The 12,786-nt window shown below is 43.5% G+C and overlaps 1 long non-coding RNA gene across 1 annotated transcript in view; it reads right to left on the bottom strand.

Annotated features, from left to right (window-relative positions):
- Positions 1-2,051: 2,051 nt before the first annotated feature.
- Positions 2,052-12,786, bottom strand: part of LOC142602532 (uncharacterized) — a 120,323-nt gene continuing 109,588 nt past the window's right edge. Inside the window, exon 3 of the long non-coding RNA XR_012836269.1 lies at positions 2,052-2,332. This is a non-coding gene — a long non-coding RNA (uncharacterized LOC142602532). The remainder of the gene's footprint in view (positions 2,333-12,786) is intronic.

The raw sequence follows: 12,786 nt of genomic DNA, 5'->3' as shown, positions 1-12,786 counted from the left end.
GGGATGCTGGCTACAGATGTTGGCACATCTCAACCTGGAAAGCCCAAGCAGCTGCTTAGGTTCAGGACAGACCCTCATCTGGAGGACAGAGAAAAGCTCTGTGCTTCAAAGGTTAAAGAGAGAGAAGTCAAAATATCATAGAATCCCGGACTGGTTTGGGTTGGAAGGGACCTCAAAGCCCATCTAGTTCCACCCCCCTGCCATGGGCAGGGACACCCTCCACTAGCCCAGGTTGCCCAAAGCCCCATCCAACCTGGCCTTGAACACTGCCAGGGAGCCAGGGGCAGCCACAGCTTCTCTGGGCACCCTCTGCCAGGGCCTCAGCACCCTCACAGGGAAGGATTTCTGCCTCCCATCCCATCTCCATCTCCCCTCCTGCAGCTTCAGGCCATTCCCCTTGGCCTGTCCCTCCCTGCCCTTGGCACCAGCCCCTCTCTAGCTTTCCTGGAGCCCCTGCAGGGACAGGAGTATATAGAAATGGTGCTCTAAAACAATGCTTTTAGAATGTGTTGCAGTTGGTAACGGGACAGTGAACGTGCGGAGTGGCCAGGGTAGTGCCAATATCATGGATCCCTATAGGCAGGGTTTAGTGGTTGATAGAAACTTGGTTGGCAGAACCACTTTAGGCAATGCCGTCAGTGTTTTGCAGTAAAGAATCTGTGTTCACTGAGTTTTCCTGACAGTTTGGCTTAACTGCCTTGATTAAACACAAAAGATGAGCCTAAGGTCTGAGTTCAAAACACATGCTTCTGTGCAAACTCTTATTTTCACCCTCTGCAGATGAGACACGTCCCCTCATGGAAGGCAAACACACCATTTGTGCTCCCAGATACTATTTGTTCTGGGAAAATCGCGCAGGGGTCCCAGCATGCTGGGGAAGACGATCACAGCTGTTGCTCAGTGAGTGTGTTTGAGCACAAGGGCAAACAGAGCACGGGGTGATCCTGGGCAGATGCTCGAGGCTCCTCTATCCCTTCCCCCCCCGTTTCATCGAAGTTCAGACAGCTCTGTGGAAGGGCATCTGCTGCTTACCGCGACGGATGGCGTGCAGGACAATTTAGAAGTCTTAAAAACAATTTGAATTTTCTGGTTGAGCTAATCAGGATTCCTCAGCCTGATCCAAAACTCAGTGACACTAATTGGGTTATTTCCTCTGACTTCAGTGCTCTACGAGACGAAACCTCACCTCTGGGGAGCAGCAGTCTCTGTAGGAGCCTTTTGCAGGAAATTTCTAGTGATCTTATAGTGCTTCTCATGCAGCAGCCAGTCTCCACGGGGCAAACCCTCCACTTCAAAATATGCCTGTGTTATTTTTCCAAGAACCCGTTTTCATCTTTAGTGAGAATAACAACCACATTGCTATAATTGCATGTGTGTTTAATAAATCAGTGCGCAAGCACTATGCATTGCACCAAATATTCCTAAAATGAATGAAATACACCTTGTATCCACTATTGATAAAAAAAAAAAAAGGCAGTGTTTCAATCTCTGTAAAGATAAAAAAAAAAAAAATTATACCTCTCAGCTAAGAAGAGAGGTGAATCTCTCAATCGGAGTGAAGTAATAAATCAATTGGAGGTGATTAATAAAATGGTCCTCATCAGTCTTTATTTACTGTGGAGGAACCTGGAAGGTTTTGTCTTGCAGAAACAGTGACGGATGTTTTGGTGATTGAGCAGCAGGAGAGGAGAGAGGATAACCCAGTCTGCGGGTTGGGAGGCGTTTTGTGCATGGAGCTAGTTTGGTTTTCCAATCTTTTCCAGCCCGTTGCCTGTACCCCAAGGCAGGGCAGTGCGGGGGGGGGGCAGCACCCGCAGGGGCTGGGCAGAACCCCCCGGCACTGTCCGCTGTCCCGGGACACTTCTCGGGTGACTTACCGAGGGCTGCGCGTGGCTTCGCTCTCACGGAGAGCGTTCCCGCTGATATCCCATCCCCTTTTCTATATTGTGGCAGGAGTGCTGGGGGAAAGGGGGTAGCGGATGGAAGTGTTATCCTAGGGTGACCAAAGGAGAGGAAAAAGGTGAAGCCAATGTATTTTACAATCTATTTTGCCATTTATTCTGCTTTTGAATATTTCTTACAATTCCAGTTTATACTATATGTTCTACAAAACACAGAGCCGAAACCAAAGCCGGCAGATACTTTCAGAAGCCGAGTCATTTGTCAGTTATTGGCGTTATCCATATTGCCATCAGCTCTTCTGCTCGGAAAGATCCATCAAGATTCTTTGTCTTAAACCTGTTATTTATTTGCTCTCTCTTTATTGTTTACAGATGGCTCTTTCCCTTTTGCCTACATTCACGGCAAAGTAACAGTTCTTCCTCAGAATAATCTGCAAGAAAAAAAAAAATCAATGTTTAGTTGTTTGGTAAAGAGTTAGGCAGGCAATATTTTTTTTCAACAAGAGCTATTTCATCAAAAGCACAAAAATCACAAAAGAAAGAAAATGACTGGATCACATCTAAAAACGTAAATGGCGAGCAAAAGAAGATTTGTATTGGAAATCAGAAAAATATTGGTGGGTAGCTAATTTTTATTCAGTGTCTTGACTGGAGAAGATGTAAAAGCTTTTAAAGAATTCAGGGACAATTTCTTCATAGGGATCTGTGATAAATAAGAGGTACAGCCATCTGATGTTGAGACACAAACTTCCATTACCCTAATTCAATTCAAGGCATTTAGCTCCTGAAGTTAATCTCACCAGACTGTATTCATCATGCCCATGGAAGGCTGTCTATTATTTTTGCTTTTAATGTTCAGTACAGTTTTTAACGCATCGAACATATGGAAGATTTATTTCTTCAGGAGCACAAGAAACAAATAATATTTCTGCAGCAAATAAATGTCATTCAACCGCTGCAAATTGTCTCTGGTTGGAGATGGTAGGAGGCAGACTCAGACAACATACATACATTTCGCCTGTTTCCTTAAAAAGGATAATGAAAGAAAATCTGCAAAGTGCCAATAACACGACTAAATGTATTTTTAACTATGCAATTGTCTTTTACAGGGATTTAAATTTCATTTCCACCTGTTACTGAGCAGCTAACAGCTTTCCTCTGAGTGAAACCGAAATGCTCAGAATTTGTTTCTTCCGAAGTTGCTGTGGCAGTAACACTTGTTAGCGCATCGCCGTGCATCGGATCTGCTCCGTTACATCAAGAGGATTCTGTGGTTCACTTGCAAGGGATGTCGGTGGGATCCGTGCCCTCAAACCCCCTTCACCCCCCAAAGGAAGAGCTGCTTCGGGCTGCCTTTCTATGGAGCTTCCCACCTTGCTAAATCCCCAGGTGCTGGGAGTCCCGGTGCTTGAAAGGGTCCCGCCACGCACCTGAACGCCTGTGAAAACGTGCCTCTGACACGTGCGGGCTGAGGGACCACATAAATGCGTGGGAAATTCTGATCTCTTCCATGGTATGAAACGAGACCTCCAGCCACGGTCACCGCTTGCTCTCCGTGTTGTGTCGCTCCATGGCCGTGGCTAAGCGACGCCCTGATGCCAGGTCTCACGGCAAAGCCTACTGAACCTTCTACTTCGCTATTTCTGGCAGCAAGTTTGGTTCCAGGATGGGTGACTGTGTCATTGCCTTGTGCAGGTTTTATTCAAAACACTTCTGATAAATTGTAACCAGAGAACATAAAGCATGTGCAACCGCTACGGATGAGTCGAGCTGGCGAATAAAGCCCGAGCACTCCGGCACACACAAGTACTGCTAATGAACCTTTAGCGGGCTGTTGTCTAATTCACTGTGCTGCAAGATGTGGTTAAGCAGCAGTTTTTAGATGCCTTCCACTTTTAATCTTCCTTTGCTTCCTTGTATTTATGTTTCTGAGAATAATGAAATGTGAACAAGGTAAATTTATGGAAAAATACGTAGCTCTATATAGGCAATGAATAAACAAGCATTTTAAACTACCATTTTTCTGCTGAATTGTAAGAGCGGTGCTATCTGCCTTGTGTTTGTCTGTTTTCCACTTGGGTGAATTCTTCATTCTGTTCCTAGAAACAGCAGGTTCAGTACAGGAAGAGAGCTATAAATATTGCAATTATATACTTTTTTTTTCTCTAATTGCTTTTCCAGCATGTTGAATATCTGCAAAAAGCAGGATAGTACTAAGTATCTGTCTTGGCCTGTTTATTCACAAGGGGTTCGTTGCCCCAGGCGTAGACAGTAACCCCCAACCAGCATTCGCACCCCCGCCAAGCTGACACCCTCCCTCCTCCCACGGGACGCACGCTTGATCCCTGTGCCGAGTGATGAAGATTACAGAGTTTCTATTCAGACCTTTCATAAACGAAAAAATACTGATTTTACCGATCTCTTCCCATCTGAATTCCTACCTCACTGGCATTCAAACATCCTTGAGCAGCATCTGCTTTAGAAAACTTCAGCAAAAATGGTTCAGCTGTTGCTATAAGCAGAGCTAACACATCATTTAAATGTATCCTCACACACAAAATTTAATCTTTGCCACGGAAGTAAAAATCTTATCTTCTGATGTCATGTTCTCTGAAAATACTTTCAATGCAATGAAAATTCAGTTGTAAGTAATGGCAAAATATTCTTAACCTTTAGAAGAAAGGTTATAACTTTCTATTGCCAGAATGACAGGCACTAAAACGCCGTTGTAAAATCTTTGACTATCTTCACACCACCTCTTTTACAGCATTAAAAATGTATTAAAACAGAGTTGTTACCGTCTTGTAATACTTGCTCATGCTGTCAGTCCTGTTCTTTGTGATCACAGGATCAAAGACAATTGTCAGGAAATAGAGGGTTTAGTATCAGGTTAGCAACACGCTGCTTAAACCAGCCTCCCACGGCGGGGCAGGCAGAAGCTGACGTGGTGAAAGACCATGTTTGCCATGACCAATGCCTTTATTATGAAAATATTTTTTAAAGTTAGCTTAACTAGATATGAACTGAAGTCATCACAATGTTTTTTAACCAACACTTTCCATTTCACTGTATTCTTGGTTTAATTGCGCAACAATGACATTTTTCTTTCCAAAATGTCTAATTGGATTTCACAAAAATCCTCCAGCAACTTCTGTGCACTTTTCATTTGGCAATTATTTTGCTTTATTGACAACTAGATTAATTTCTCTGACCCATTTAAAACAGTCTGTTTATAAGGATGTCCCTGTTGACCCGTGCGTTCCCAAAGGTGTGCTCACTATCCAGATCGATGTCTCATTGTTTTTCTATCATCTTGGACATTATTACAGTTGTCTGTGAGTTAAAGAGCAGATTCCTGATTATTTTAACATTGTGTTTGGATTCTCAGTCTAACCTTGGCATTGCTGTTTTGGTGTTATTGTAGGCAAATAGCACTTTAGTACAATGAGCAACACATCACTAATAACCATGGAAAGAATTAAAAATGTAAATACAGCACTGAAAATTGCTAGACTGAAGATGGACAAAAGTTTTGCCACTTACTCTTGGCCTCCCATAAACTTGTTATCCACCGAGGAGCAGGAAATTTGTTTTGATGCATTGCAGTTGGATGGATGTGTTCAACACCTCCCTTATCTGACCGGGAAGTAGAGCCCAGTATTTCATCTTTTCAATCTTAACACAAAAAGGGAATCGAGGAAGAAAAATCATGTTTATCAGAAGATAATATATAGAGCATTTTATCTAAACAGTGTGAGCACTCATCACATTTAAACTGAAATTTAAAAAAACCACAAAAATATCAATTTTAAACTGGATATGCTCAATGGTTCCTCAGGCAACTATTAGATTCAGAAGAAATGCCTCAATGCCTGATTACTTGGGTCTTCCCCAGAGTGATGATGGTGAGCAGTGACTCTAGCATTTGGTCCCCTTCTCTTTCAAAGAGTACATCTACGGCCAGCAGTGAGTCTCCGCGCCCTGATTTGCAGAACTCCTTGAGTATCGCAGCTCTGGAAACCCCTCTCCATCGGCACCAGCTCCACCTGCCACAAACGCCTTTTGTGAGCTCAAAGGGGCCTCGGCTGAGTGTCGTATCCATAAATGCTCGCGGTATCTAGCGCTTCGTAATGACCCTTCTGATCAGGGGTGGATGCTTTAGGTATTTTAATTTACTCCAGTTAGTAACAAAGCTGCAAAAGGCCCTGTGAGTTTACACTGTTGTTACTAACTGCTCGCATGTGAAAACCAAACCCATAAACAAACCATCCCGATGCTTATCTCGTGATGCAGCGTCATAAAGCAAAGATTGGGCACTTGTTATTCTATGTTTATATGTATTTGCATTTAGATCACTTAAGAGTTTGGGAGGATATAAAAGAAGAGTGGAAGGTTTCTTCATCTCTTTTCATTCATTTACATCAGAAAATCTGCATATAAATGGTAAATCAGATCTGAACATGTGTTTTCTGGAGAGACATTATTAAAGTATACTTCTTAATGCTAATTGCTACCATTGACATCAATTTGTGATTGCCTGTTTCAGAATTAGACCAAGTAAATGATCTACAGCTCCAGTTTCTCTACAGTGTCACATGCAGATGCATACAAAACATGATTTTCTTTAGGAAAATTCATTTCTCCAAACAGCCACTGGTATAGTTGTCGTTGTTAAAAAAAACCTCATTAGCAAGAAGCAAGAAGAAAAGCATGCCAGTAAAGGATTGCTTCTTTTATTGGCAGGTTCCTAGAAATACAAAATATTAGATCACCAGGCAAAGATCAGTAGATGTTTTATTTTTTGTACTTCAGATTACACAATGCCAATGTGCTTAGTGGTAAGATATAGAAAACCAGGGCCACGAAGCTATTGTTTGGCTAATGATTAGTGCTCACCAGCAGTTTCTCATTGCCCCTGACTCTTTCAGATATATCTCACAATTAACAACCCACCACGAGAAAAAACCTTTCAGTCCATTTGGACGTGCACTTATCACAGCTTCACAGGCAACACAAATATATATGTGTATGTTAAAATAATTGAAATAGCATTTATGCCTTTACGCCAGCACAAAAGAGGCAGCAAACGTTTGACTGTTAATCTGCTTTTCCCTTCCCCTAAACAAAGGCGCTGAGATAAAGTGTGTGGCTCTGCTTAATTTAGCATGAAAATCTTCTCTTTTACTTTCTTACAATAACAATAGTATATTTTGTTGTCTCAAATAGATTAGTAAGATTGCTGAAGAACAGATTGAGTGAGGTGCAACCTCCAGTTCATCGGCAGGACTTCAGGGGAAGGTCCCGCGGCCAAGCCCCCACCCCAGGCAGCGGGAGCCAGCAGCCGTTCGTCCCCCGACACTTTCCTCTGGTGCCCGCCCTTTCAGAAAGCAAGAAGTCCCTTCCTTGTCACACTTCAGTTTTACGTGTAGACTTCCTTAACCAAATTGCTCATCGATACACCATGGCTTCTGTTCCACTGGTACACAGCGCCTTGATGTCCTGCCTGAGTCCTGCCCCTTCTCCAAAGCAGTGTGCTTGGTGACTGGCAACGTTCAGAAGAGAACAAAAAACCTCTGACAGGACTAAAGCGTATGGCATAACGACAACCACAAGTCCAGCGGCTGTGAGTAAGAATTATCCCACAAATAACAAGAAAAAGGAAGCTACTTCATTTATCAGTTAGAATTTATTTCCCTGAAAGAAAAATAGTGTCATAATCATTAGTGAGAATGGTGCTAGAATGGAAAATAAATTTGCATAGAGCCTACATATCCCTTAGTGCGGATTTTACTTCTTGCAGTCACTTCACAGAACTTTAAAGGAACCTTTGCAGATGGATGAGCTATTTATTAGCGATACAGTCACCGTGCAATTCTGCAGTAACTCAGCTTCAAGGTGCAAAAACCCCAACGCCACAAAATTCCACCAAATACAACTATGGAAAGAGCTTTTACAAGTATTTTCTGAGTGGTGTTTGAAATGAAGACATAACAAAGATGAAATTCTGTTCTAAATTTTAATCTCAGAATTTATTCTGTTAAATACAAATCTTGCACCTCTGTTATCTGCCTTCCCCATGCACGAAGACATCCCTGAGGGCCAATGCTGCTCCTCGCAGTGTCCGGACTCAGCGCTGCCCGGTGCCGGAGGGGTGACGTGCCCAGCTCGGCTCAGTCTTTCCGCACCACGTTTGCCCGGACCAAGCCTGCTGGCGTGCAGGTGGGTCCTGAGGAGGGGTTGTGCCGGCTAGGACGGGGGGCTGAAAGGTGGTTGGAATTAAAGGTGATGTCTGTGAAACAGGCAAAGAGAGCAAACTCGGGCTCTTCCTTTTGCTGATATACGGCACGAGACTTTTATCGCTGTACAGAAAAATTAAGGAAGGAGCTGGCCAAAGAAAGAGAAATTTCAGTGATGCCAGAAGGAAATATTCCAAATATTTCTTAGACCTTTAATAATAGCAATTATTCTAATAAAAATTCCTGGTTGGTCCCTATGTGTATTGGAACAAAAAAAAAAAAAAAAAACCACAAACAAAAACAAACAAAAAAACCCACAAAATAGTTTTATCCATACAGGTAGTGGTTTTTTACCTGTTTCTGTATATTAACTTTATTCATTACATAATTCTGAGTTTGATAACCCAATTTCCAAAAAACTTTGGAAAAGTAGGAGCCCTTCCTCTTCTCCTGCAACTGGCTTCATGACTTTTCCTAAAAAAAAAAAAAAAAAAAAAAGAAACCTTCCAAAACGGGAATAAAGGAATAAACCTCCTTTATTATGGCTTCTTCTTCCATGCACAAAGGGTGTCTGTGTAAGGATGCAGAAGGGAAATCTTGTTTTGCAGTTTGTTCTTCTTAAAGCCCAGCTAATTATACAATTAAAAATTGTGACGTTAAAAAATAAATGTACGTTACCAAAGGAAAGCTCTGAATGAGTGAGGCGATGCCAGAGCTGAGGTTGGTTGGAGCGTGAGCGCTGTGACACGTCTCGCACTCCACCCCCAGGCGCTCGCCCTCTCTCCCCGCCCCTCGCGCAGGGAGCTCTCTCTCACAAATCCACCTTTTTATTACCCCAACGTTTCACGTTTTCAGACACCCTGTTTGAGACACTGAGATCCAACTTGCAGAAGCGCTGGGTTGCAACTGGAGTCAATAGTTACTTCCTATGGAGCAGAAATTGCATGAAATAAGCAGGGTTCAATTCACCAAGGAGAAGCGCACAGCGCCGCACCTACAGAGGTACGATGAATTCCATCAACAGAATTGATCATGTTTAAAATGTTGTTCTCCAGGAAAGGCTCTGGAGACCGCAGTGGGCAACAGAGTGAAGGCAAAAACCCCCAAATCCCCTGGAAAGCACACGTGGGATAAAAGCGACGCAGGAGCGTGGCCCGTTGGGCGCAGTGCGTTGCAGGAGGATTTGTTGCACCCAGGGAGCATCCAAAGGAAGCACCAAAACCAGCCAGGGCCGGAGAAAGCATTGCTGCAAGGAAAGAGGAATCAGCTGGCTGGTTTATCTAGTAAAAAAATTGAGAGAGGTCTGATATCAGTCTTCAAATATGCAAAGGGCTGATGCAAAGAAAATGGAAATAACCTGGTTTTCCTCTTCCTCTGGGAAGGGGTAAAATGTAATGGGTTTACATTGAAGCAAGGAACGCAGAAGGCAGACATCACAAAAATCTTTCAAAGTATCAGGGATAGTTAAGCACTTGAATAGATCAGCCAGGAAAGTTATGAAATCTCCATCATGAAGGGTTAGGCATTGATCCCACCTGGATATCCTAGAATTTATCCCACCCAGGGCAAGGGGAATTACTGCATGACTTGATATCGCTTCCAGTACTATATTTTACAATTTCTATGATTCAATATGAAAGTAATTAATAGTTTCCCAGGTTTTCTGGGGAAAAAAAAACCACAACCAAAACCAAACAGCTACGAGGCACGTCAGATTTGGCAAAATTAATAGATACTTTTGACCTTAATCTTTGTGTACCTTCATTTTCTATTTACAAAATGCAGACAAATGCCCGCTCCTCTCACAGGAGTGTTGGGAAGAAAATTAATTAACTTTCTGAAGCTCATTCTAGCATGAGGAGGAACATACAGGGATCTCAAGAAGACATTCGTAAACCTGGCTGTGCAGGAGGGTGGGAGCAGCGTGCGTAAGGGGGTGCTGGGTCAGACGGTGAGCAGCACAGACGGTATATCTGCCACCATGTAATTAAAGGGTAAATCATCGCAAATACACAAAGATGTTAAGTCACGAAAGGACTTCCCAAACTTCAAGGACTTGCTTTTCCAGCCTTAGCAATATCTCTTTGTAATATTACGTATGGATGATGAGAAATGTACCCACTGTGTGTCCAGCAGCGTTAATTTAATTTGACTCCAGACACAGACATCAAAGCCTTCCCGGGGGTCCCTGTCTGCAGGGACAACCGAGCGCAGAGACTCCCAGATCATCCAGCGCCTCGTGGCATGAAGAAGGCAGAGGGTTTCTGGTCAATTTGGGCTTCAGACAGACAAATGAAAAATGTTTCGGGGCACAGCCCTGGTTATTTACAGCCAAGTGCTATGACCAAAACCATAACACACGCATATGCAAGGGAGGTGTGTTCTGCTGTTAAAGATCTGGAACCGAGCTGTGAGCACCATGGCAGATTTTGAGGGATATTGCATTAAGTAGCTGCATCAGATAAATTTACTCGATTGCCTATATGTACGCTGTACGTGTACATGCAAATGTACATATGCACAAATTGTACATATTCTCTTTTACACCTAGCTGCTGAAATGTTTTCCTGTTATTTCAGTAAAGGCATTTTAATTTACAACCCAAAGCAAAGACAAAGAGAGCTGTTTCTAGAGATTTCGTGTTTTCCCTTTCCTCTGCTGAGCACTGCGGCTGAAAATCTGCAAAAATGACCAGGAACAGAAGTCACAAGCTTCCACCTGCAAGTGAGGTTTTATTAATTTCTTTTATTTTAGCAATGGTCAAAGTTTTACATTTTAATGTTTTCCTTCATAGGTAGTCAAGCTCTAGCAATTATCGCAGATGTAGCAATTATTTATATATAAATACTGTAGAAATTAGGAAAATCACCTAAATTTTTATTAATCAGTATCCTGGGGTACTCTATATTCAAGTTTTTCTGCTGACATCAAACTTCTCATATCGATTCTTTGGAAAAATGTCCCTTCCTGTACGCAAAACACAAAAGATACCAATGAAAAGCGCACATTCAGCTTGCCCCGGCCGTGCTGCTTAATACTAATTTCTCTTCCACAAAAGTTTAATTTGCCCACGAGCGTGAGAGCTTCTGTCAATGCGAGCACTGCGAGAGAAAGTCTCCCTCTATACAACCCCGAGGTGTAATGCCAAGCAGGCATCTTAGACTCAATTTACTCTAAATCAAATCATTCATTTCTTACCACAAATGGAATTGTAATGGAGTTATTTATATTTGGCCAACATTAAAAATAGATATTGCAGAATGCCAGCTCAGCTCCCAGAAGAGCTCAGATCCATTACGATCGCTGTTAGCGAGAGGTGTGCTATTTCTACCGTGCCTTCGCTGAGAAAGGCAGCGCAAAACATTCATTTTGGGGAGGGGAAAAGGAACTTATGGAAAGCAAAGACACACTGTTCCTCTGGGGCAGTGACCGAGGCACGGGTACGGGGAAGGGGCTGCAGGGCTCGCCCGCCACGGGGACACCTTGGAGGAGAAGCGATGGAGGTGGCCGAGCAACCTGCACGGAGCCGGGGAGCTGCGCAGCGGCCAAGAGACCTCGGCCGAACTGGCACATGGAGCCCCGGTGCCTGCCGGCCGATGGAGGAGGTAGCTGGCGTCCCTGCCCACCCACCCTCTCGCCTGGGATCACCTGCAAGGCTGGACCTACCCTGGAAAGCCTGTCTTAGATCAAAGCTGTTCATAGCCTCTGGGCTGACCACGTACGACTGCCGTCTGGAAGGTCTAACCTGCTGCTCGGGTCCGCTCCTCCCTGGTAAGAACAGAGTTTTCCAGTGATTCCTAAACCACTGTCTTTTTCTTTGACTTTAATAAATCCTAAAAATTCAAATTACCTTTCACACTTAGCATCCCCATGGCAAACACATCGGTATTGCCAAGTGGAGGTGAAACGTGGTCGTTCTGGGTAACAGCGTGTTGGCTTCGCTTGCCATTGCAGGACACTGTATGTCCAAATCATCAGTGCTAATAATAATAATCTCATCTTAAATGACATTTTTCATCCAAAGATCACAAGCTGGTGTTTATAAACTTCAGCTAGGCCTCAAAACAAGAGTTACAAGAGGGTAACTCGGCACAAGCAGGGATGCCCGGGCTTACCGATTTTCTTTCTTTCTTCTAAGATTTACTTACTTTCTTCTAAAATAATGTCACAGGTTAAAAACGCAGAACAAATACGAGCTATTTTGAGAGACACTTGTGATACATGCTACTGCTAGGAAAATTCCTGCCCGGGGCTATTGTGCATCCACATCTCTCCCTCCTGAGCAAAATGGGAAAGAAACACCCCCCGCACCTCTCCATCCTGCAAAGGAAAACCACCTTCACCTCTGGCAGCGAACCCCGCGCTCTCGTGCAGGCACGTGCAATGGGCAGCCGGGAAGGCAACCTGCCCAGGGCATCCAAGTTATACTTCTTATTAACTTTTCTCATGAAAACATATCAATTAATAAATGCAAATTACTGAAAAAGCCAGGGCACTTCTAGAAGGAATAAGTAATGAAGACTTCCAACCATCCTCCACCCTCATTTGGGCCAAGCAAATTACAGCTGCTCATACTGCAGCTCTCCATTTTCCAGCCCCATAGGCAACGCCTCCGTGCTTCAAGAGGCAAAGTCAGAATATATTACCAT

This window comes from Balearica regulorum, chromosome 7 (assembly GCF_011004875.1).
Source record: "Balearica regulorum gibbericeps isolate bBalReg1 chromosome 7, bBalReg1.pri, whole genome shotgun sequence".
In the NCBI taxonomy this organism is placed as follows: domain Eukaryota; kingdom Metazoa; phylum Chordata; class Aves; order Gruiformes; family Gruidae; genus Balearica; species Balearica regulorum.
Note: the sequence above shows the minus strand (reverse complement) of the source record. Positions and strands in the feature narration are given on the sequence as shown.